The 22,989-nt window shown below is 43.2% G+C and overlaps 1 protein-coding gene across 7 annotated transcripts in view; it reads left to right on the forward strand.

The window, feature by feature from the left end:
- DGKI (diacylglycerol kinase iota) overlaps positions 1-22,989 on the forward strand; it is a 251,571-nt gene that overhangs the window by 96,515 nt on the left and 132,067 nt on the right. The gene's annotated exons all lie outside the window — the stretch shown is intronic.

Here is a 22,989-nt window from a genome sequence, read left to right on the forward strand (position 1 = left end):
CAAAATAATTTTGTACTACTTGTGTGTTACAAATGATTGCATCATGTGGCAATAAGCAATGATAACGGCTCATCAGCAAGGCCCTGAACTATGCATTGCAACTGGTTAAACCTTTATTAAAGCCATCTATTAATTGCTTGTCAACTATGTATAAACTCTTAGAAATGAGATCCTTTGGACAAAAGGGTGACCTTAAATAATTCAGTGAGCAATCAAGAGAATTGTGGATGAGATCTGCGAAGAGCTATTGCAGAAATGACAGCGAAGAGAGCCCATGGTTACTCACTCAAAGTCCTTGGCTGCCATTGGTGTAGGGACTTGTAATTGTAAGGCTACTGGTGACCTCTGGATTCACCTTCACAGTGTCAGAAATGGCAAAGGGTTCAGGTCAAGCAGAACCAAGAGTCTCTGTGCCACAGGAGCATAAACCCAGCAAAAATCCTGAGTGTTGGCAGAATGCAGGAACATGAGTCAGGTCCATCTAGTGCAGAATTGTCCATACTGCCTGGCAGCAGCTCTCAAACATTTCAAGCAGGATTCTTTCCCAGCCATAGCTGGAGACACCAGGGATTAAACTTTGGGTCTTCTGCATGCAAAGCAGATGCCCTTTCCAGAAGCAAGTCTCCAGAGTTTCGTTGGCAGATCAAAACAGTCTTCCTGCAGCCATGGATAAAAGGGTTTACTTTGGATCTGATTCCTTGCAACCCAGTTCTGTAAGGTGCTAGAGACCAGTGCTGTCCCCTGAACCAGGCAGTAGGTCCACATGTCTCTTCCCAGTGTCTGCCCAGCAGCTCCCTGTTGCTTCAAGGACTGCTCACCTGGACTGGATGAGTTCTCAGCTGCCCAACATTCCCTGACTGGACCTGTCTCCACTGCTGCAAAGAGCTGGTTGGACAATGATGGCAACAGCACAAAACCAGATATGTTTATCTAGAGCATCTTCCCTACAAGAAGCTGTAGGAACCATAGTTTCGAATGGGTGCCAGGGGTTCTCTGCTCTCAGAGTTCCTGGGGTGGGTGGGGAAGGAATCACAGAATCATAGAGTTGGAGGACTCAGATTAATTTTCCCCAACCCCCTTGCTGGTACAGGAAATCCATTGGTACAGCATTCCTGATAGGTTAAAAACTTCTAACGAAGGAGAGTACCCCACCTTCTGAGGCAATCTGTTCCACTGCTTGCTTTGTCAGGAAGTTCTTCCTAATAGTCTAAATCCTTTTTCTTGTAATTTTGTTCCACTGGTTTGAGTCGTATCCTCTGGAGCAGCAAAAAGCAATTTTGCAGCATCAGCTACATGGCAGCTCTTCAGATATTGGAAGATGGATATCCTATCGTTGTGCTAGTTTTAAGGCTATGATGTACACAGAACTGGCCATCTCCAGTCATGCAGCAAGCCAGGTGTTATTGCATTTCCCACTTCGACAAAATTCATGAGAAGATGCCAAAGTCTTTCAGTGCTCAGCTCCCCACATGGCCAGAGGCTACACTTAATTGGCTCTGCATGAGTTCAGAGCTATCCCAAGGTGGATTTTTAAAGCAATCATAGTTGTGCAATTCTGCTCTTGGTACATGTAGCTATTTTCACTTTTTAAAGCATTCCTTAATGCTTCATGTTATATTTAAACTAATTGGCCAATTAGTATCAAATTGCAACATTAGACCGACTTTGGAGCACCTAACAAAAGTATAGCAATTGATAGTTCCACTAACCTCTGACTGTATTTCTGGGATTGAAACATGGGGCAGTCATGCTCCCCGCCCCAAGGGCTCAAAGCAGGGTGTTGGGTTTGTTGAAAGATAATTTAAACCCACAACTAGGTGCTACATTAGCAGGAGGAGTGATGCATGCAACCAGTTTCCACAGTTCAGGTAAGCAAAAAGGGGGGGAAACACTGCTTTTCTTTTTAAGAGTTAGTTTTCATTAAGGTTTTTTGTGTTACAAAACAGATAAATAGGGAAAGGTACATCTATTGTCTCCACTTTCAATTCATAGTCTTTTTCACAGTTTGTCTACCTTTAGTGAGAGACATTTTTGCCATAGATGTCTTGTGGTTGGGGGCAAAGATTGATAGTAAGAAAGATTAGGGGGTCCCAAACTTGGTTGGTTGCATTCAGCTGATTGCTGTGTGGCTTGTATGTATGTTTGTTGGCAGAAGGGAGGTTGTTGGGTCAGGTTAGCCATCTTGATTTGTATGCTGTTGGGTGGGACAGGCCGTTTTCCTGTTGTGCTGTGTATGTGATAAACCACACCAGGGTGAAGGAATACTCCTTTGCTTGTCCCCATGCTAGTTTAAGTTTGTTTGTTAACCTTCCTAATAGGGCAGTTTCCCATAGGGAAATGTAGATATTTCAACGATTTTTGTATGTTAAACTTTCAGTACCAGGAATATTTGCTTATACAATGGTACCTCAGGTTACAAATGCTTCAGGTTACAGACTCCGCTAACCCAGAAGTAGTACCTCGGGTTAAGAACTTTACCTCAGGATGAGAACCGAAATTGCGTGGCGGCGGTGCAGTGGCAGTGGGAGGCCCCATTAGCTAAAGTGGTGCTTCAGGTTAAGAACAGTTTCAGGTTAAGAACGGACCTCTGGAATGAATTAAGTTCTTAACCAGAGGTACCACTGTACTAAGGGAAATCTACAAATCAAAACAGTATAAAACAAACAAACAAACAACAACAACTTTAATATAAATTTTATAGAGATGTATCAATATATATTTATACAGACTGAGTGTATGTGGAGGCTCACCGCTGTAAACACTCCTCACACATGCAGTCTTTAGGGAGACAACACAAACCCTAAGATCTTCTAATACCCAAACAAAAACCCAGTTCTGCCCCCTCTCTGCCCTTTCCCTGGGTCCCCACTAGCCTACTTGCAGACTGTTTGAAGGACATGATCATTGCAGGGAGAGGGGAAGGTAAAACAGCCTCTGGTTATTTACTGTTGAGAACAATCTCCTTAACAACAGGAGATTTGCTAGGCCATCAAAGTAATATCCCTCAGTCCTCCTGGTTTCAATAACTCCCTCCTTTCCAACTCCCCTCTTGCAATCACAGGGCTGTAAGAGTCCCCAATCCTTTTCTAATACATCTGCAAAGTGTGTTCATTTCTCTCTGGCCCACCAAACATGGTACTTTTGGCAGGTAAACTTGCAGCTTGCTCTCATTGTGAACAAACAGGTTTCATAGTTCTGAAACAGGTGCACCTATCTCTGGCAGAGATGTGTGCTCACTGAATGCTGATTTCTCCTTCGGAAAGCTACATGCCAAGAGTCTTTGAACTTCCATTTCCTTTAACAGTGCCTCACCAGGTACATTACATTCGTGGTCTGGCAGGCAGCCATTGTTCTAAGCTGTTAACAGAAGCTTATTTAGAATTCAGTCGCTTCTGTTCCACAAGGAAGTTTGGGGGGGGGGGGAGCAACATCGTCCCCACATTTGATTCATCATGTCTACACACTGCGAGCTGTGCAGCCACACCTGATGAAATTGCATCTTCTGTGCGCTATTAAAAGCATATGAGCCCTGAACAAAGCCCACCAGCTACTGGAATGGGGCAGAGGAACAGTTTGGAGCCAGGTTTGAGAGACAGAGAAGTGGCAGCAAAAATTGGTGTGTGTGGTGTGTGTGTGTGGAGACTTAAGCAGGAGCTGTCTGGAAATCTGATGGAGGATATTGGCTGTGCTGCTTGCTGAAAGGGTCACAGCTCCGCTATGCTCTGCTCAGGTGTAAATATTACAAGAACACCATAGATCTCTAGTGCTCGCTTAGGACTCAGATACATTAGTGTTTTGAATGCGTTATAAACATACAACACCAGGTGGTGCTGGAGAGCAAAGAAAATTTCTATGTGATTTTACATAGCGTTTTTTCTTTTGTTATAACAATTTAATTTCTGACTTATTTATAGGGTTTTTCCCTCTGTGTGTAGATCCACCCTGATTCTTTCATACAAAAGCAAACTTAACTCTGTAGCATTGCCCCTGGAACTTGTCACTACTTAGAGAAAAGCAGGCAGCTTTTTAATTAAATCCACATGAGAGCACAGGAAGCCTTATGATACCGAGGCAAACCACTGGTCCATCTAGCACAGTATTGTCTACACTGACTGGCAGCCTCTCTCCAAGGTTTCAAGCGGAAGTGCCTCTCCCAGCCCTACCCAGAGATATGCAGGATTGAACCTGGGCCCTTCTGTATACAAAGCAAATGCTCTACCACTGTGCTACAGCCCTATACCATTTTTATTCTCTCCCTCTTCTCCTTCCTATGGAAATGGCAACATGCTTCTTTTGGGGGGGGACACAGAGAACATCCCCAGAGTTAGCAAACTTAGTTTTGCTCAGGATAAAAATACATCTGCAGTTCTCCTCTGTTTTGACACAGCAGGATCTGTCTGCTGAAGTTCAAAGCTGTGTGTGTATTTTAGCCCATCTCCAAGAGGGCATGTCCTAAATGATACATCACCAAATAGCTTGTAATTTATGCCCTTTCCTCTCTCCTTTTTTGTGCAACTTCAAGCACCTAATCATTAAAGTCATTTATGTTAAGGAGCTAAGCCCTTATTGCCATGGAAACGCCATTAAAACAGCTTTTGAAGTTTAGATGTCCTTTGTTTATCTGGTAGCATTTGGTACCTTGCTGAACTTCTCTTTACAAGAGCAAACAAACAACATGGGGAGATAAGTATTTTATAGTTTTTCTTTTCATGTGGTAAAACGATGATGATGATTAGGGTTTTGATGTTTAGCTGATTAGGTTACAATCCTACAAGCAAACTCAGCATGTATTTCAGAATCCTCTTGGTCAGTTAAAAAACGGTGTTGTTCCTCCAGTAATCTGTTAGCAGATACTTTATTTACTTATTTAGAGTGGTACCTCAGTTTACATATGCTTCAGGTTACAGACTCCGCTAACCCAGAAATAGTACCTCGGGTTAAGTACTTTGCTTCAGGATGAGAACAGAAATTGTGCTCTGGCGGCGCGGTGGCAGTGGGAGGCCCCATTAGCTAAAGTGGTGCTTCAGGTTAAGAACAGTTTCAGGTTAAGAACGGACCTCCGGAATGAATAAGTACTTAAACTGAGGTACCACTGTATTTATTTTTGAGGTTAAATGGGAACATAGTGATGTAGGAAGCTGGCTTATACCACATCAGGCTCTTGGTCCTTCTAGTTCTGTCTTGTCTATTGAGCTACAATCCAGGATTACAGTCTTTTCCAGTGTTCCCTGGAGATTCTAGGAATTGAACCTAAGCTGGGACATCCTGCAGGCAACGCCACTGAACCATGGCCCTTCCCCACAGTTTTCCCGACTGACAGTTGTGGCTTGATCAGTGCTATTTTCCTAGAAAAAGGAGTGCCAGAACTCATCACAAACTTCTCCCTTGTTCTCTTAGAATGGCAATGGTGCCACCTGAGAGGTGCCGGGGCTGAGCTCAGGCTGAAAAAAGAAGAAGCTCTGGGCTTGATCAGGGAGAAGGAACGGAACATGTGCTCTCTTGGGGATGGAGATGTTAGTAAATCAAGATAATCCTGGGGCTGCCCTGATAACCCTTTTGTGCAGAGAGCTTGAGCAGAGAACCATTATATTTACAGGCTTCCCTACACAACGATAACCCAGTTCAGTGCGCTTCTTATCTTCCCCCTATTCTTACACGAAGGCACTTTCTTTAGAAACAATAACTTTGCTCGTGCTGAGTAAAAATGATAAATCTGCTAATAACCACCCTTATTTTATCTCTAACAATGCGCTTTGGAGTATACAAAGCAATAGGAGCACAATGGCTGTCAGCCCTTCCTACGCCGGGGCTGGCTTACAAGTGTTGGTTGCATTTAGAAACTGAGTTTTTCAAGCATATTTGTGATAGAATTGCCAGGCACTGCAGTGCCATCAATCCTTCAGATTTCTGGTCCGAAGCCTGCAGGAGACAGAGCAAGAGCTAAGGCTCATTTTAAACACAGGCAAGACCTTAATATGGTCCTTTATATAGCAACACGCCAACTGCAATATGATTTAGCTATGAAACATGAATGTGGGAAGACTTGAATTGCTTACACTGTATAAACGAGTTATTATATTTTTAATACACCTTTCCCCCAAGCGGCTTGCACTGGTGTACATAAGTCTCTCTCTCCCTGCAATTTACCTTCAGAACAACCCTGTGAGGTAGGTTGAGCTGAGCAATAGGAACTGGTGTAAGAACATCCAGCAGTGGAGTCTAGTCCAGTAAGGAAAATGAGATCCTGCCCCACCAGTCTAAGCCTGCCCTCAGCCAGCCCCCATCTGCCTGCATTCTTACAGGTGATTGAGTGAATAGCACTTGCTCTCATTTTCCTCAGACTCAGTGTTGCATTTACATAATCCAACAGGGAAGAAGATGGGAAAAACTAGAATTAGTGGGCACCCCCTCCTGCTGCGACAAGCTCCCCTCCCTCCTTGTCTCCGCAGAACCAGAAGAGGCATGAAAGGGGTAGAGGAGAGGTTGGCTGCACGTGGTCTCTGATTGCTTGGGGAAAGCCCTGGAGAGGAGAGGACTTAGATGGCTGTGAGGAGATGGGGACTTTCACTCTCAGCAAGTGGAGTAAAACCATTAGGAATGAGCTGCTGTCATAATGGGGATTTTCTCTCCGTGGAAGCTTCTGAATCAAAGCAAATCGATTAAGAAACCATAAGGCTAGGAAGGATAGTTCGATCCAGATTTTCACCCTAAAGCATCCTTGTATGGTTCCTGTCCCACATTCCAGCCAGGCAGAAGCACCCAACATTAGGCCTGACATTCAGCCAAGTTTGTGGAGATCATGTTTCTGCTAATAAGGAGTAAACTTTAACTTTGAACTCTGTGATTACTGACCAACAGGCTCCTTTGACACCTAGTCAACTCTTTTCCCCAAAACATGATCTTGTTACTTGGGTGGAGTATTCAAAGCTTTTTTTTCTTGCCATACTGATCTGTTAAGGTGATGTTCCATTTTAAGAGAGTGTTGCTTCCTTCACTGGATGAAATCTCAGCGGTAAAAACCTCCTGGAGGGGGAAGGCCTGCAAGGCATGGTACTTCTTCATGCATGTAAAAGAGCCCTTTGGATCATTTCCCACGCAATCAGGAATCAGAAGCTATTCCTCTTACCATGGGGGTGGGGTGGGGGGCTTGTCAGGAATTTGTAAGCAAATACGGCAACTGATTGCAGAGTACTGGCTGGCATCCTCAGAAGCATATTTCTTAACAACCTTACGTGGTTCCTGCTGAGCCCTGTTTGGAAACAATCTCTTCCTGGTAGTCAGAATGGAGGAGAAACTGCTGGGATGTTGAAGTTGGTCATGATGATTTTTTGCTGAGAGGTAGAAAAGGAAGCTGAAAGCTTTAAACCAGCATGAACCCCTCCACTCTCTCTGCAGACTGAAAATTTATGGACCAGTTGCCTCGTCCAGGTGTAGTTGTACATCTTTGAGTGATTTGCAGTAGATCAACAAGGATTTTCCTCTTCTAATTACGTAAGAAGCTGTCTTATACTGAGTCAGGCCAAAGCTATCTGGGTTTCTGATAGGGAGTCTCTTCTAGCCCTAGCTGAAGATGCTGGGGATTGAATTTGGGACCTTCTACATGCAAGGTAAGAGGGTTTTGGGTGGCGCTGTGGGTTAAACCACAGAGCCTAGGACTTGCCGATCAGAAGGTCGGCAGTTCGAATCCCTGTGACGGGGTGAACTCCCATTGCTCGGTCCCTGCTCCTGCCAACCTAGCAGTTTGAAAGCACGTCAAAGTGCAAGTAGATAAATAGGTACAGCTCTGGCAGGAAGGTAAACGGCGTTTCCATGCACTGCTCTGGTTCGCCAGAAGCGGCTTAGTCATGCTGGCCACATGACCCGGAAGCTGTACGCCGGCTCCCTTGGCCAAGAAAGCGAGATGAGCCCAGAGTCGTCTGCGACTGGACATAATGGTTGGGGTCCCTTTACCTTTACATGCAAGGTGGATGAATAACCATTGTTGTTGGACTACAACTCCTATCATTCCTGATAATGAGCTGTTCTGGCTAGGGCTGATGGTAGTTGTAGGTCAGATAACACCAAAAGCACTACAGGTTCCTCATTCCTGGTCTACATAATGCCAAGCAATCTGTTGTGAGCCATGCTTATCAGTCAGTTTATCTCTGGAATGAAAACAACCTTGTTAGGACGGAGTGAGGAAGAATGGACAAATGATAAAAATCAATTGAGGAGGGAATTAGCAAATGGGGAGGGAATTTAGTCCTCAACCTTCTACAAAAGCCTTTGTCCGCCTTTCAGGTGGTAGGTACATATGTGAGAAAATGTTAGCTCTGTATCCAGATTCAAAATCCATGCCTTGTTTAATTTTTGTGGTGCTTCTAGTGTCTGCTTTAATGGAAAATGCTCCTGCTTCTTTTTTTATATATAAATTTTTATTAATTTTCCAATACATTTATACATTTTTAACCAAATTGTAACAAAACATCTCTTTTGGACTTCCTTCAGCTTCCCTGGCAGTCATCCATATTTATCTCTTAATTACGCATTCCCTTTACACATATTGCCGTTTGCCTTCCCTCTCCCTTCTATTTCTTTTTTGACAATATCTCTCAGTTTTTACAGCGCCTCTCGAAACCCCACTAGCGTTGTTTGTATATCGCACACATTTTTCAGATATTCTACAAACTTTCCCCAGTCTTCGATGAACCTTTGGTCTCGGGCATATCTGATTTTCCCAGTTAATTTGTCCAGTTCCGCATAGTCTGTCAATTTCAATCTCGATTCTTCTATTGTCGGTAATTCCTCTTGTTTCCATTTTTGAGCCAATAAAATCCTTGCTGCTGTAACTGCATACTGAAAGAGTTTACAGTCTTTTCTTCTTATTTCTTTCCCTGTAATTCCTAAAAGAAAGGCTTCTGGTTTCTTCACAAAAGTAAATTTTAACATCTTTTTCAATTCATTATAAATCACATCCCAGAAACCTTTCACCTTCTTACATTCCCACCACATATGGTAAAATGTTCCTTCTTTTTCTTTACATTTCCAACACTTATTACATGTCTTATACATTTTTGCTAATTTTACCGGTGTGATATACCATCTGTAAAACATTTTCATAACATTTTCCTTCAACGCAGTACATGCAGTAAATTTCAGATTTTCTTTCCACAATTTTTCCCAATCGTCAAATTGTATATTATAACCGAAATCTTTGGCCCATTGTATCATTACCAATGGAAAATGCTTCTGCTTCTATCATTTCTGAGCTTGACTTGTGTTTGAGCCAAGAAGGATATATACTCTGATTTTGGAATCCAGAATGTCATAATGGGGATTTTCTCTCCGTGGAACCTTCTGAATCAAAGCCAATTGTTTAAGAAATTGGTTTCCTGCCGACAGAACAGGGAGAGTGGGTCTGAAAGAGAAATTTGGAAGGAAGGAGGCCTGAAATGGGGAATTGTCCTAATGGGGAGCCTCTTTCGGAGGAGATTTAAATATGCCAAAGTAAGAAAAAAAGAATGGGTAGCAATCTGGAAAATTGTTTTTATTTAGGGGCCAGCGGTTGTAAATGAATTGGGACATCAGCAGACATGGATTAAGTGCTTGCAAAAAGCAACAGTTAGGATAATTTTGAAAGGGGAAATAGCATGAAACCATAGATGTGTAATGTATGAAGTGGTCTGAATGTTTAAAATATCTGTGCTGTATACCACAAATTGAATTGTTTAGTAGTTGGAAAATTGGGTAAAGGGATCTGAAAGAAGAGGGGGTGGAGGGAAGTCTGGGGATTTGGGGGGGGAGGGTAAAAATCTGTTCTTTTTGATTATTTTTTAATGTTAATGAGAAATGTGTGGGGTAATCTGGTATTGATACAATGTGGCATATATTGGATTGTTTTTTTAAAAAAATGAAAACTAATTAAAAAATCTTTAAAAAAAGAACCATGAGGCTAGGAAGGGTAGTTCGATCCAGATTTTCACCCCAAAGCATCCTTGTATGGTTCCTATCCCACATTCCAGCCAGGCAGAAGCACCCAAGGAGAGTGCAAACAGGGCCAGAAAGGATGAGGCCTGGGAAGACTTCTGAGGGCCAAGTAGTGAGGTCTTGAGGGCCACAGGCATCCCCTGGACCTGAGGTTCCTCAGCCTTGATATCGAGCATATAAACCTGGGTTATACCTTTGGCCCACCTAATCCAGTACAGTGGTACCTCGGGTTAAATACTTAATTCGTTCCGGAGGTCCGTACTTAACCTGAAACTGTTCTTAACCTGAAGCACCACTTTAGCTAATGGGGCCTCCTGCTGCTGCCACGCCGCCGGAGCCTGATTTCTGTTCTCATCCTGAAGCAAAGTTCTTAACCTGAAGCACTATTTCTGGGTTAGCGGAGTCTGTAACCTGAAGCGTATGTAACCTGAGGTACCACTGTATTGCCTTCTCTGAGCAGTAGCAGCAGCTGTCTAGGATCTCAGGCAAAGGATCTTTCCCATTTCCTGATAGCAACAGTGCAACCCTATGTGTGTTTGCTCAGAACTAAGTCCTCCTATGTTCAGTAAGACTTACTCCCAGGTTAAGTGTACGTAAGATTTGCAGCCTGAGCTACACAGAATGCAGTTCTGAGGGAGCTGCAAAGCCTCTGGATTTGATGCTGATTCTGCCACTGACTCACTCTGAAAGTGAGGATAAATAATTCTGCTTTGAGCTTTATAGATAGAAAACAATATGTTGGCCTGATCAAAAGCCAGACTCAGGAAGCAGATGCTAATATTCTAGTCTGTGTTGGAAAGCGCTGTAACTGAGCACATTATGTCAGTGCCATTTTGCCTACACATGGAGTTTCGTGCCAGGATTTGACTCACTGCTTAATCGCCCCCCTTTAAAAATATGAGGATGCTTGATATATGTAAGGTGCTGTAGGAGGTGAATTCTTATCCAAATTGAAAGAATATTCTCCACAATGACCCCAGAACACCCATACTTGGAATAAAGCAGGTTTGTTCCTTGTTAGCGCAAGATGAATTTAAACAAGACAATTTTATTCAAATGAATAAATGTACATATATTGAAATCTTCATTTAACACACACACACGAATTAATCAAAATAAGCCTCATGACAACCAGCTGTTTGTTTTTCCGCTATGGGCAATAAGTTAATGTTTTCCTAGTGTGAAGGAAAGGTATTATTATCTGTCAAGTGCATTTTGCAGTTCTGTCTGGTGCCTTTGATACGCAGAATGACGCCTGTATCTCAAGCTTCGCTGGATGGAATTATTGGAGTTTATGTGTGCATATAATGAGTAGAGCATCTCCCGATTCTATTAAAGCTCAGTAGCAGCTCCAGGTGCCCAAGGCAGGGCAGTAGTCTGGAAGTTGCATGCTGCCTCTCTGTTATTTATATTATCTCATCACATTTTTGGCATGCAAAATGCCTTTTGGTGACGATTTCTGGGCTTTAAATGCGGCATCTGAGTATGTTACCTGCTGGTATTTTCAAAAGGTATTTCCAATACATCCATCCTTCTCCTCACTTCCCTACCCTCTGAAGCCCTTTCCCCATACAGCCCAAGGCTTTTCTGTTTGTCCAGGGCAATGGGATACTGAGTTAGATGGAACGATGCAGTCTGACTGGATATAAGGCAGTTTCCTACGTTCCTGAAATGCAATGTGAGGTGATTGAAAAGCCTTACTACTCAATTAAGCAGCTGTGACATCGCAGTGCTGGGAGGTACCTCGGAGAGCACCACTGGCCAGACTAGACTTGGTGCCTCCAATCTGGTGCGCAGTCTCCCTTTTGGATCACAATTCCTGTCAACTCCAGCCAGTATTCTGCTGTGCTGGCTGAGCCTCACGTGAGGTGGAGTCTAAAGCTGCTGAAGAGCATCAGGTTGGAAAACACTGAGATGGAGGGTACCACTACTAGGCCATGTAAGATAGTTCTCTGAATGGCCTTTACAATGTCATACCTGCCAACATTTCTCTGATGAAAATAGGGACATCCCTTTCCATAATGATAATTTTACTACAGTGGTACCTCTGGTTAAGAACTTAATTCGTTCTGGAGGTTCGTTCTTAACCTGAAACTGTTCTTAACCTGAGGTACCACTTTAGCTAATGGGGCCTCCCGCTGCCACTGCGCCGCTGCTGCGCGATTTCTGTTCTTATCCTGAAGCAAAGTTCTTAACCCGAGGTACTATTTCTGGGTTAGCGGAGTCTGTAACCTGAAGTGTCTGTAACCTGAAGTGTCTGTAACCTGAGGTACCACTGTATTTATACCCCACACATCTTATTGGGTTACCCCAGCCACTCTGGGCAGCTTCCAACATATATAAAAACATAATAAAACATTAAACATTTTTTTTTAAAAAACTTCCCTACACAGGGTTGCCTTCAGATGGCTCAGGGGTCGGATAACTCCATAACCTCCAACATTCCTCCAATGAAAATAGGGACATTCTGGGATCAAATCAGAAACCGGGATGGCTTCTCCAAATCAGGGATTTCCCTGGTGGGTCTGCAATCCTCCCCTCTCTCTCTCTGTGTATAGATAGATAGCTGTAATGCTTGTAGTCTCTTTAGGTCTAATGATGCTATCTTGCTGTGAAAATGGCTACGGTTGTCATGGCAACCAGCCCTCTCTCTCAAATATGGATGGGTCTTATGGTGGTATTAGATTGGGGAGCTTCTGGCTTTCAAACAACATTTCCTACATAAATGGTAGGACACTTGGTTGCATGGGAAAACAATGGTTTATGGGCAGAAAATACAAATGTAATAGGCATTTAGGTTTGGCAGTGTGGTGTAGTGAGTAGCGTCGGACTGGGAAGGTCAGAATTCAGATTTCTGCACAGGCATAATGCTGACTGGGTGACTTTGAATCCCCACTCAGACGTGAAGCTTGTCAGGTGCCCTTGGGCGGGTCACCATCTCTCAGCCTAGCCTATATTGCAAGGTTGTTGTGAAAGAAAACATGGAGAAGGGGAGAGCCAAATATGCCACCTCAAGCTCCTTGAAGGAAAGGTGGAGTATAAAAAGCAAATATCAAGGCAAAGTGCTGCTCAAGTAAGCTTTTATTTATATCAGTTTCACAAAGAGACAATGGCACAGGATTTCAGTTAATTTAAATTGATGTTATCCATGGAGGATTTGACCAAATGGTCCTGTTTTGTTTTTTTAAGGAAGATGAGGCAGTATTAGAAATGTTGATGCCTACAATGTAAGTAGGGAAGCATCCTTCATTAAAGGATTTGCATTTCCTACTCCACCCAGAGTTCTTTCTACTTAGCCCCAGATAGTGAGTGCTTGCATGTCCCCTTCATTGTATCCCTTGGAAAGAAATCACAGGTGAAAGAAAGAAAAGATAGGAAGGATTATGCTACTGAAACAACAACAACAAAAACAACAGAAGCACTATCCTTTCCCCCCATTTAGCAGATTGAGAAAAAATATCAGGGAATAGTCATGTTGGTGAACTACAGCTCCCATCCTCCCTGACCATCAGCCGTTGAAGTTAAATCCTTTGAAGACAGAGGTCCTTTGGCTGGGTTGAAACAATATGGGGTTGGGGGGCCAACTCCCATCCCTTGCGGGGTTGCAGCTAGTGCCAGCGCCTTCCGTCAAGAGTTTGGATGTAATCTTTGATGCCTCCTTTTCTATGGAGGCACAGGTTACAGCTATAACAAAGGCTGCATTTTTCCATCTCCACCAAGCTAAGCAGTTGGTCCCTTACCTCTCTCGCCCGTGGGTGTCTCCGGTTATATGGACTCTGTTCTGAAACCATATGCCATCAGTGCTCCCAGCTATGTACGTGACACCACAGATTTTCTGAGGAAAATACAATCTTTAAATAATCTTCCCAACAACACTATACTAGCTACTATGGATGTGGAATCTCTGTATACCAACATCCCACACAACGATGGTTTACAAGCTATAAGGAACACCATTTCAGACAAAACCACAGCGGACTTTGCCACCAAACTCTGCCAATTTGTCCTTACCCACAACAACTTCAAATTCGGTGATGACCTGTTCCTTCAGATCAGCGGCACAGCAATGGGCACCCGCATGGCCCCACAGTATGCCAACATCTTCATGGCAGATTTAGAACAACGTTTCCTAAACTCCTACCCACTCAAACCTCTCTTGTACCTGCGATACATTGACGATATTTTTATCATCTGGACACATGGTCAACAGACCCTGGACACCTTCCACCAGAAATTCAATGATTTTCACCCCACAATCAACCTAACAATGAATCAATCTATGCAAGAAATACATTTTTTGGACACTACTATAAAAATACAGGATGGACGCATAGATGGACACCACCTTATACCGTAAACCAACTGACCGACAAACATATCTACATGCCTCTAGCTACCATCCCAAACATACCAAACAGTCCATTGTATATAGCCAGGCACTACGTTACAGCCGTATCTGTTCCAATTCTACAGACAGAGACTCTCACCTAAGAGATCTACAGCAAACCTTTTTAGAACTAAAATACCCAGCAGATGAAGTTAGACAACAGATCAACAGAGCCAGACAGATACCCAGAGAGAACTTGCTGCAAGACAGACCCAAAAAAGAAAATAACAGAACACCTCTAGTCATCACATACAGCTCCCAAGTCAAAACAGTACAACGCATCATCAGAGATCTACAACCTCTCCTGGACAATGACAGTTCTCTTTCTCAAGCTCTGGGAGGAAGACCTTTCATTGCCTACAGACAGCCACCCAATCTTAAACAACTCCTAACCCACAATAATACTACAACCAGACGTAACACGGACACTGGCACCAGAGCCTGCAATAAACCCAGATGCCAACTTTGCTGCCACATACACCCGGACAACACCATTACTGGCCCCAACAACATCACACATACCATCTCGGGACTATTTAATTGCTCATCGTCTAACATTGTATATGCCATCAAATGCCAACAGTGTCCCTCAGCTCTCTATATTGGACAAACAGGCCAAACCTTACGCCAAAGAATAAACGGACATAAATCGGACATCAAGAATCACAAGACAGAGAAACCAGTAGGAGAACACTTCAATCTCCCAGGACATTCTATACAAGATCTCAAAGTAGCTGTATTACTACAAAGGAATTTCAGAAATAGACTGGAAAGAGAAGCTGCTGAATTGCAACTCATTACCAAACTTAAAACCATGGAGAGACCTGGTCTGAACAAAGACATTGGATTCTTATCTCATTATACATGACAAAGCCATTTTTCACCTTCTCACCCCTTGCTTTTTCCTGTAAGACCTATTGCAGTCGTTAAGAGCCGTCAACAGGCTCATCTCAGCTATCTGCCAACCACCCATTCCCACCACCCTTCTGAGTAATACCCCTCCCCACCTTCTCACTATATAGAAGGATCTGGCAACTTCTGTTTCAGTGTATCTGACGAAGTGTGCATGCACACGAAAGCTCATACCAAGAACTAACTTAGTTGGTCTTTAAGGTGCTACTGGAAAGAAATTTTTTTGTTTTGTTTTGACTATGGCAGACCAACACGGCTACCTATCTGTAACTCTCTCGCCCTGACCTTGCCACTGTGATCCATGCGACAGTCACCTCCAGGCTTGATTATTGTAACTCACTCTACGTGGGGCTTCCCATGAAACTGACCCAGAAACTCCAACGGGTGCAGATTGCCGCGATGAGACTTCTTACGGGGTCCTCACCACGGGATCACATTCAGTCAGTGCTATACCAGCTGCACTGGTGGAGTACAGGGTCAGGTTTAAGGTGCTGGTTTTAACCTTTAAAGCCCTATACAGCCTAGGACCCTCGTACCTATGGGAACGTCTCTCCTGGTATGTCCCACGTAGGACCTTACGGTCTGCAAATAACAACACCCTAAAGATTCCGGGCCCCAGGGAGATTAGACTGGCCTTGACCAGAGCCAGGGCCTTTTCAGCCATGGCCCCGGCCTGGTGGAACACTCTCTCACAAGAGACCAGGGCCCTGTGAGTTTTGATATCCTTCCGCAGAGCCTGCAAGATGGAGCTGTTCCGCCAGGCCTTTGGTCAGGGTTCAGTCTGACTCATTTTCTCTTTGTATAAGAACAGGCACGAAGGAGGTTTCCCAGCCCACTCTCAGGTCCTTATAATATCAGTGGAGACAGTCGGTCCTGGCGAGTATTAACCGCTTTCAATTTTAACCTGAGGATTGTAGATTGATTGCTTGTTTTAATGCACATTGTATTATTTATATGTTAGCCGCTCTGAGCCCGGCTCCGGCCGGGGAGGGCGGGGTACAAATAAAAAATTATTATTATTATTATGCTAGCTGGGGCTGATGGGAGCTGATTTCCAACAACGTCTGGAAGAGGCACAATGTGTCTATGATTCTATGATTCACAACCTCTATGTACGCAGAAATGAGCCAGAATTCTGCCCTGGACATCAGTACTGCAGTTTGATAGATTATTTTAAATGTCTTAATGGGCAAACCTCTTGTCAGTCTTCTGAGTGCTGAGCTGAGAAACCACAGTTTTCAAAGGGAAGATGTTTGGGGGCCAATAAGAGGGTGCATTTGCACTCAGCTTGGATACTGGACTGAACTGTGCAAGATGAGCAAAAGGGATTGTAGTTTGCTAAATGCATTCAATACCTGGGCAATAGACACTCTTTCCTTTTTTGAAATAGGTAGTACTAATGCCCCGGGGAGATATTTTAATGAGATTAATGCTGTTGGCTAATTGCATTTTATGCCTCTTAGAGACTCGGGCACAGCTCTGTATGCAAAGCAGTTCCATTGAGGGTTGCTATATGGGATTTCCTACATGCCCAGAGTGTTAGGAGAGGGTTGATCAAAACAAGGCTTAGGGCAGAGAATCAAGCTCTGCCCTTATTGAATCAACAGTGGATCCTGTGATGTAACAAGTTGAGCTCTGAGTAATTTGTCAATGAAAATCACCAGAGAAATGTTGGAGGGTAGGGAATAGGATGTTCCTATTTTTTGTCAGAGAAATGTTGAAGGGCTTGTGAAGTTAAGGAATGTAGCAAGACTGTTAAAATGGCAGTTGTTGCCTGTGATGTTCAGTTTTTGTTCTCAATGACTGGCTAGTTCAGGGGTCAGCAAACATTTTCAGCAGGGGGCCGGTCCACTGTCCCTCAGACCTTGTGAGGGGGGGCTGGACTATATTTTTTTGGGGGGAAATGAACAAATTCCTCTGCCCCACAAATAACCCAGAGATACATTTTAAATAAAAGGACACATACTACTCATGTAAAAATACGCTGATTCCTGGACTGTCCACGGGCCGGATTTAGAAGCGACTGGGCTGGATCCAGTCCCCGGGCCTTAGTTTGCCTACTCATGGGCTTTTATTGGTTTTCTTTTATTGGTTTCTCAGTTGTATGAATGTAGAATGTCAGATGTCTCTCACACTGTAATTCTATGCAAAGACAAAGGTGAACAGATGACGGTGGAATTTGCTGAGTCTGCTTTTCACAGCAGACCAACATGATGCATCTCCATTTGAAACTTCCAGCAGCAATGGGTCTGCTTTGAGTAAAATGCAGTTGAATACCATCTCTTATCCTCCATGAAAGTGCTCTTATAGAAGGGATGCAGGTGGAGCTGTGGTCTAAACCACTGAGCCTCTTCTAGTGATTTCCACGTTGCCAAGAGCAGTATTCTTCAGTCATCAAATACCTGGGTGAACATGAGTGTTTTCATTTTTTTCCTAGCAGTTAATAATATTGGAGACAGATGCAACTCCACAAATGGGAATCAACACGTTTTGCAGAGGTGATAGAAATGCTGCATGTTTTCCCATTGAGAGGCTCTTCTGTAGGATACGGATGATGGTTGTTGTAGTCCAGCAACATCTTCAGGGCCACAGATTCTCCGTTCTTATTCTACAGCAACAACTCATCCATCATGGAGGTGATATTGGCCCAGTTCAGATGAAATTATCTTTGTACGACAGATCACATTCCCCCCCCCCCCAAAAAAATGAGTACAGTGTCTGCGTGCTCTCATTTCTTTTTCTCTTCTCTTGCATCTTAATTGAGTGCTTCTGGGGTTTCTTAAACCAGAAAGATGTAGTGGGTTCAAATGTAAGTAGAGTGCAAGCTAGGACTGCAAACCATGGTTTGATTGTGGGTTGTAAGTAGAGCTTAAACCATTGTTTCTTGATCCAGATGGAAGCAAAACTGGTATTCACCATGTTGTCCTCTCTCCTTCCTCAAGTTCAACTGCTTCATGTGCTGAAGTCCTCAGGGACCACATCTGACCTCCAGAGCAGCCACCAGTATATTTATATCCTGGCTTTCTTGAGGCTTTTTTTTGGGTTCACATTCACTATTAATAACTCTATAAAAATAGAAGTCTATAAATTAGTCAACAACAGAAGTCATGTAAGGAAAAAAGGCTTCTAAAGTTCAGGTCTGAGGATTCCTCAATAAAGTATCCCATAAAATTGGGGACCCAAAGTCCTTCTCTTTGTTTCTCCTTCCCCACCCCAGATGACACCTCTTGTGGCACAGGGTCATAGAGCAAGCTTCCCCTGTGGTTCCTTTAAAAAGGATCAATGAGTGATCTCCCATAAGGAGAAGAACTCCCTCAAGTAGGCTAGATCCAAGCCATTCATCATTATCATTCATCACACTGAGAGCCAGTGTGGTGTAGTGGTTAAGAGCGGTAGTCTCGTAATCTGGGGAACCGGGTTCGTGTCTCTGCTCCTTCACATGCAGCTGCTGGGTGACCTTGGGCCAGTCACACTTCTTTGAAGCCTCTCAGCCCCACTCACCTCACAGAGAGTTTGTTGTGGGGGAGGAATGGAAAGGAGAATGTTAGCCGCTTTGAGACTCCTTAAAGGGAGTGAAAGGCGGGATATCAAATCCAAACTCTTCTTCTTCTTCTTCTAGAACAGAGGTCGAGACACAACAGGAAGCAACATATCAGGAACATGCTGTTGTAAGCTAGGGCAGGTATAGCGAACATGGTGCACTCCAGATTTTGTGGGACATCAAATCCTATTAGCCCCATCTAACATGACCAATGGTCAGGGATGATGGGAATTGTAGTCTGATGATATTGAATTGACTACCCTTAGGCTAGGGCAAACAGAATGCTCTTGGACATTTAGCAATCACCAGATTACCGTACTCCCAATCCAGAAGTTATTCTGAGACCCCCCCCCCCCAAGCTCTGAAACAGGGAACTTGGGGGTAGCAGAATTTTCACCCTCCAGTGTTTCTTTCAAGAAGATGTCAGCATGAGGGTAACACTGGCAAATTAAACCTAATAATAATAATAATAATAATAATAATAATAATAATAATAATAGTAATTTATTTATATCCCGCCCTCCCCAGCCAAAGCTGGGCTCAGAGCGGCTAACAATAGTAAAAATAGCAGAGTTTACATAAAGCCACAGTCAATTAATTGAAATACATTCTAAAATCAGTTCAGAATCAAATTTCTTACTTCTTTTATTCCCTCCTGCAGTGCTACTGAGCCCACCCCCAATTCTGTAGCCAGAAAAGCAATGGATTTGAAGGAGCCTTTTTGTTTTGTTATGTTGAGGCTGTCATGCAACCCATATCTCAGCCGGAAGTCTTAAAGTACAAATTGATTTAGAAATGTTTACATAACAGTCCAGCATTGTTTACCTCCTGATTCAGAACCATAAATCCTTACCTGGCAGATTTACGTAAGTTGTTTCTGGAGAAACATAGCCAAGCATGCTCTTGGAAAGTACATCATCACTAGATCACCTTTCAAGAGGTCTCAGCCAATGCTGAGGTATTGTTACAAGAAGTTCACCCACTTCTAATCCTGACCTGAAATTGTATCTGAGGTGTGACATAGGACCATCTGTGTAGCCATTAGTCAGGCATGTTTACCTTAGCTGGCCATGGTTCATTGATAGCTTATTATTGTTGGAAGCTGGGTAGACATTTGGATGCCCGTGAAATCCAGTTCAGGATTTGATTTTGGATGAGCTGTGGCAAATAACGCAGCCACTGTAATTCGTTTAACAATGATTCTGGGAATGATATTGGCTGCAGAATTTACCTTGCTAATTATTCACTTTTATTATTTATCATTTTCCTTCTGTTATTCAGTCCCCTAGGGCTGCTAATTAATAGAATTGAATACAACTCACTTTAGAACAGGGAGTGGGGAACCTGTCTAGATACTACAGTACTTCCATCAGTCACAGCCAACAAGGCCAACAGCCAGGAATGATGGGGGTTGGAATCGAGTAATTGATTTTTCTTAAAGGCTTACTGCAATCAATATATAGTAATGGTTTCACCCAATTAAGGGTCATTTTTAGTCATCTAATTAAATTAGTTTTAGTTGTTTGATTAACTCTGCATCTACTTTTAAAGAACTAAAACAATAGTTCTGAATATTTTTAGATGACATATGTACATGGGGAATGCCTCTTCCAAGATAGTGCAGGCACCTGCAATTTCTGTAAGTATGTAAGTTGCTTCATTAATCAGGCACGGCCTGTTAGTCAGTTTAAAAGTTTTGTAGTCAATTGCTCTAAAATTGATCAAGGGTTACAGCCCTAATATAGTCATTATTGTCACAGAGGGAGGAAAGGCACATTCAAACTCTCCCTAATGGCAACAGGTGGAGGGTTTCCATCCTGGTATGTTATTTAACTATGGTTTGTACAAACCATAGTTCCCTGTATTTGGATGAAAAGGGAAAAATACTTGCGCCAAACCATAACCAGAAATTTTACATCTGCTTCCATCATGAGAGGAAGAGGAGAAGGGAGAGCAAGTAGCAAGCCCACCCATGAATTGATCCAAAGGATTCTCATAATGACCAGCTATAGTTTATTGTTTCATCCAAAGTGGGCTGGTGTGCTTTGTTACTGTTTAGTCATTTAGTCGTGTCTGACTCTTCATGACCCCATGGACCAGAGCACGCCAGGCACTTCTGTCTTCCACTGCCTCCCGCAGTTTGGTCAAACTCATGCTGGTAGCTTCGAGAACACTGTCCAACCATCTCATCCTCTGTCGTCCCCTTCTCCTTGTGCCCTCCATCTTTCCCAACATCAGGGTCTTTCCCAGGGAGTCTTCTCTTCTCATGAGGTGGCCAAAGTATTGGAGCCTCAGCTGCACGATCTGTCCTTCCAGTGAGCACTCAGGGCTGATTTCCTTCAGAATGGATCGGTTTGATCTTCTTGCAGTCCATGGGACTCTCAGGAGTCTCCTCCAGCACCATAATTCAAAAGCATCAATTCTTCGGCGATCAGCCTTCTTTATGGTCCAGCTCTCACTACTGGGAAAACCATAACTTTTACTATACGGACCTTTGTTGGCAAGGTGATGTCTCTACTGGGCTGGTGTGCTAGAACATTGCTGATAAAGCAGACATTTCTCTGACATACTGTAGTACAGAAAGCCAGCTGGATGATAATGAGGTGGCAAAGAAATATATTTGGAAATGTGTTATTTAACGAGTGCCTCTTTCTCTCTCAATCTGGCTTTTCGTGCATGCCCTGGAACTCCTGACCTTTAGTGCTAGCTAGTTTGAGAGATTTATACAATTTCATAGAATTGTCGGATTGGAAGAGATCCCAAGGACCACCTAGTCCAAGACCCTGCAAAGCAGGAATCACAGCTAAAGAAGCCTTGACAGATGGCCATTTGTAAATAGCTATTGTATTACTGGAATGCTATTGTGAAAGAAAACCTGTTTGTTTTTCTTTGGGGTGAGGGGAGGCACTGTTAGAATGCTTAGGCCTTATGACATACAGTTGGAATGGGGTTCTGTATGTCAATCACAATTTCTGCTGCATTGCTTTCTTTTGCCCAGACAGAAGTACTGCTTATTAGCCTTTTCGTTTGCTTGTTTGTCAGAGTGGCAGCTAACGTTTTAATCTAGACCAAGGGTAGCCAACGTAATGCTCTCCAGAAATAATGATGTTGTGTTTTTTAATAATAATTTTTATATTCCAATAATCCAATAATAGCCTCATTATATCAATGCCAAATTATAATACAATTCCTAATACCAACCATTCAAATAACTCCATTAGCACAAGGCTTTCTGCTTTCCTGTTGGAACAAGCTCTCCCCTCCCCTCCCCTGTTCTGAAGGTTCTCCTGACTGAGCCCATTTGGGGGTGCAGGTAGAGGATGGTGGGGTGAGGATGAGGGAAGCCTGGTTGCACTAGTAGAAGTCCTTGCATGGGCTTCCACTAGTAGTACAAGACTGTCAACTACATATTCTAGATCAGAATAGCCAGCATGTTGCCTTCCAGATGTTGTTGGACTACAACTCCCATCATTCCCAGACCATTGGCTGTGTTGGCTGGGGCTTGGAAAGGAGTTGGAGTCCAACAGCATCATCAGAGTATCATGTTGGCAATTCTGGAGATAGAAGTACAGAAAGAGAAGAAGAAACAGGTGACAGACATTTGCATCATTGCAATACATAAATAGAACAGGATGGGTGCAGGAATACAGAGAGCCTTGGCATGAGTAATGTGAACATGCTGAATGTCCACACGAGAGGTTAGATGTTGAGGCTGCAGTTACTGGCCTTGGGATTGTTTGGCTTTCCATCCTAGCTATGTTGGAAGTGCCTTTGGGTGACGCTCCACCCAACGGCATTTGTAGCATTTTCAGGAAGTCACATTTATCTCTTTTAAGCCAAGAGAAGTAGAAAATGTTTCCGGTTCATATTGTGGGTGAGCCGGAACATCAGCCTAGCTAAAGCCTATTGCAGAAAATAGAGAAGATGTGTCTCTGTGTATCTTTATATTTAAATACACACATTGTGTTATAAGTGTTCATTGTCTATTGTTCATTGCTATATTGTTCGTTCATAGTTACTGTAACTATTTTTAGTTTTTTGCTCTTGGCTGAATATATTTTTTTTAATTGAATGTTTTACTTTACTGAATGGTAGTTATGAAATGAATCGTTATTCCATTTCCCTGAAACACTGCTATTGTGTCTGTAGGGGATGTGCACTAGCATTGGACAAATCAAAGATC

This window comes from Podarcis filfolensis (assembly GCF_964270895.1).
Source record: "Podarcis filfolensis genome assembly, chromosome: 10".
Taxonomy (NCBI): domain Eukaryota; kingdom Metazoa; phylum Chordata; class Lepidosauria; order Squamata; family Lacertidae; genus Podarcis; species Podarcis filfolensis.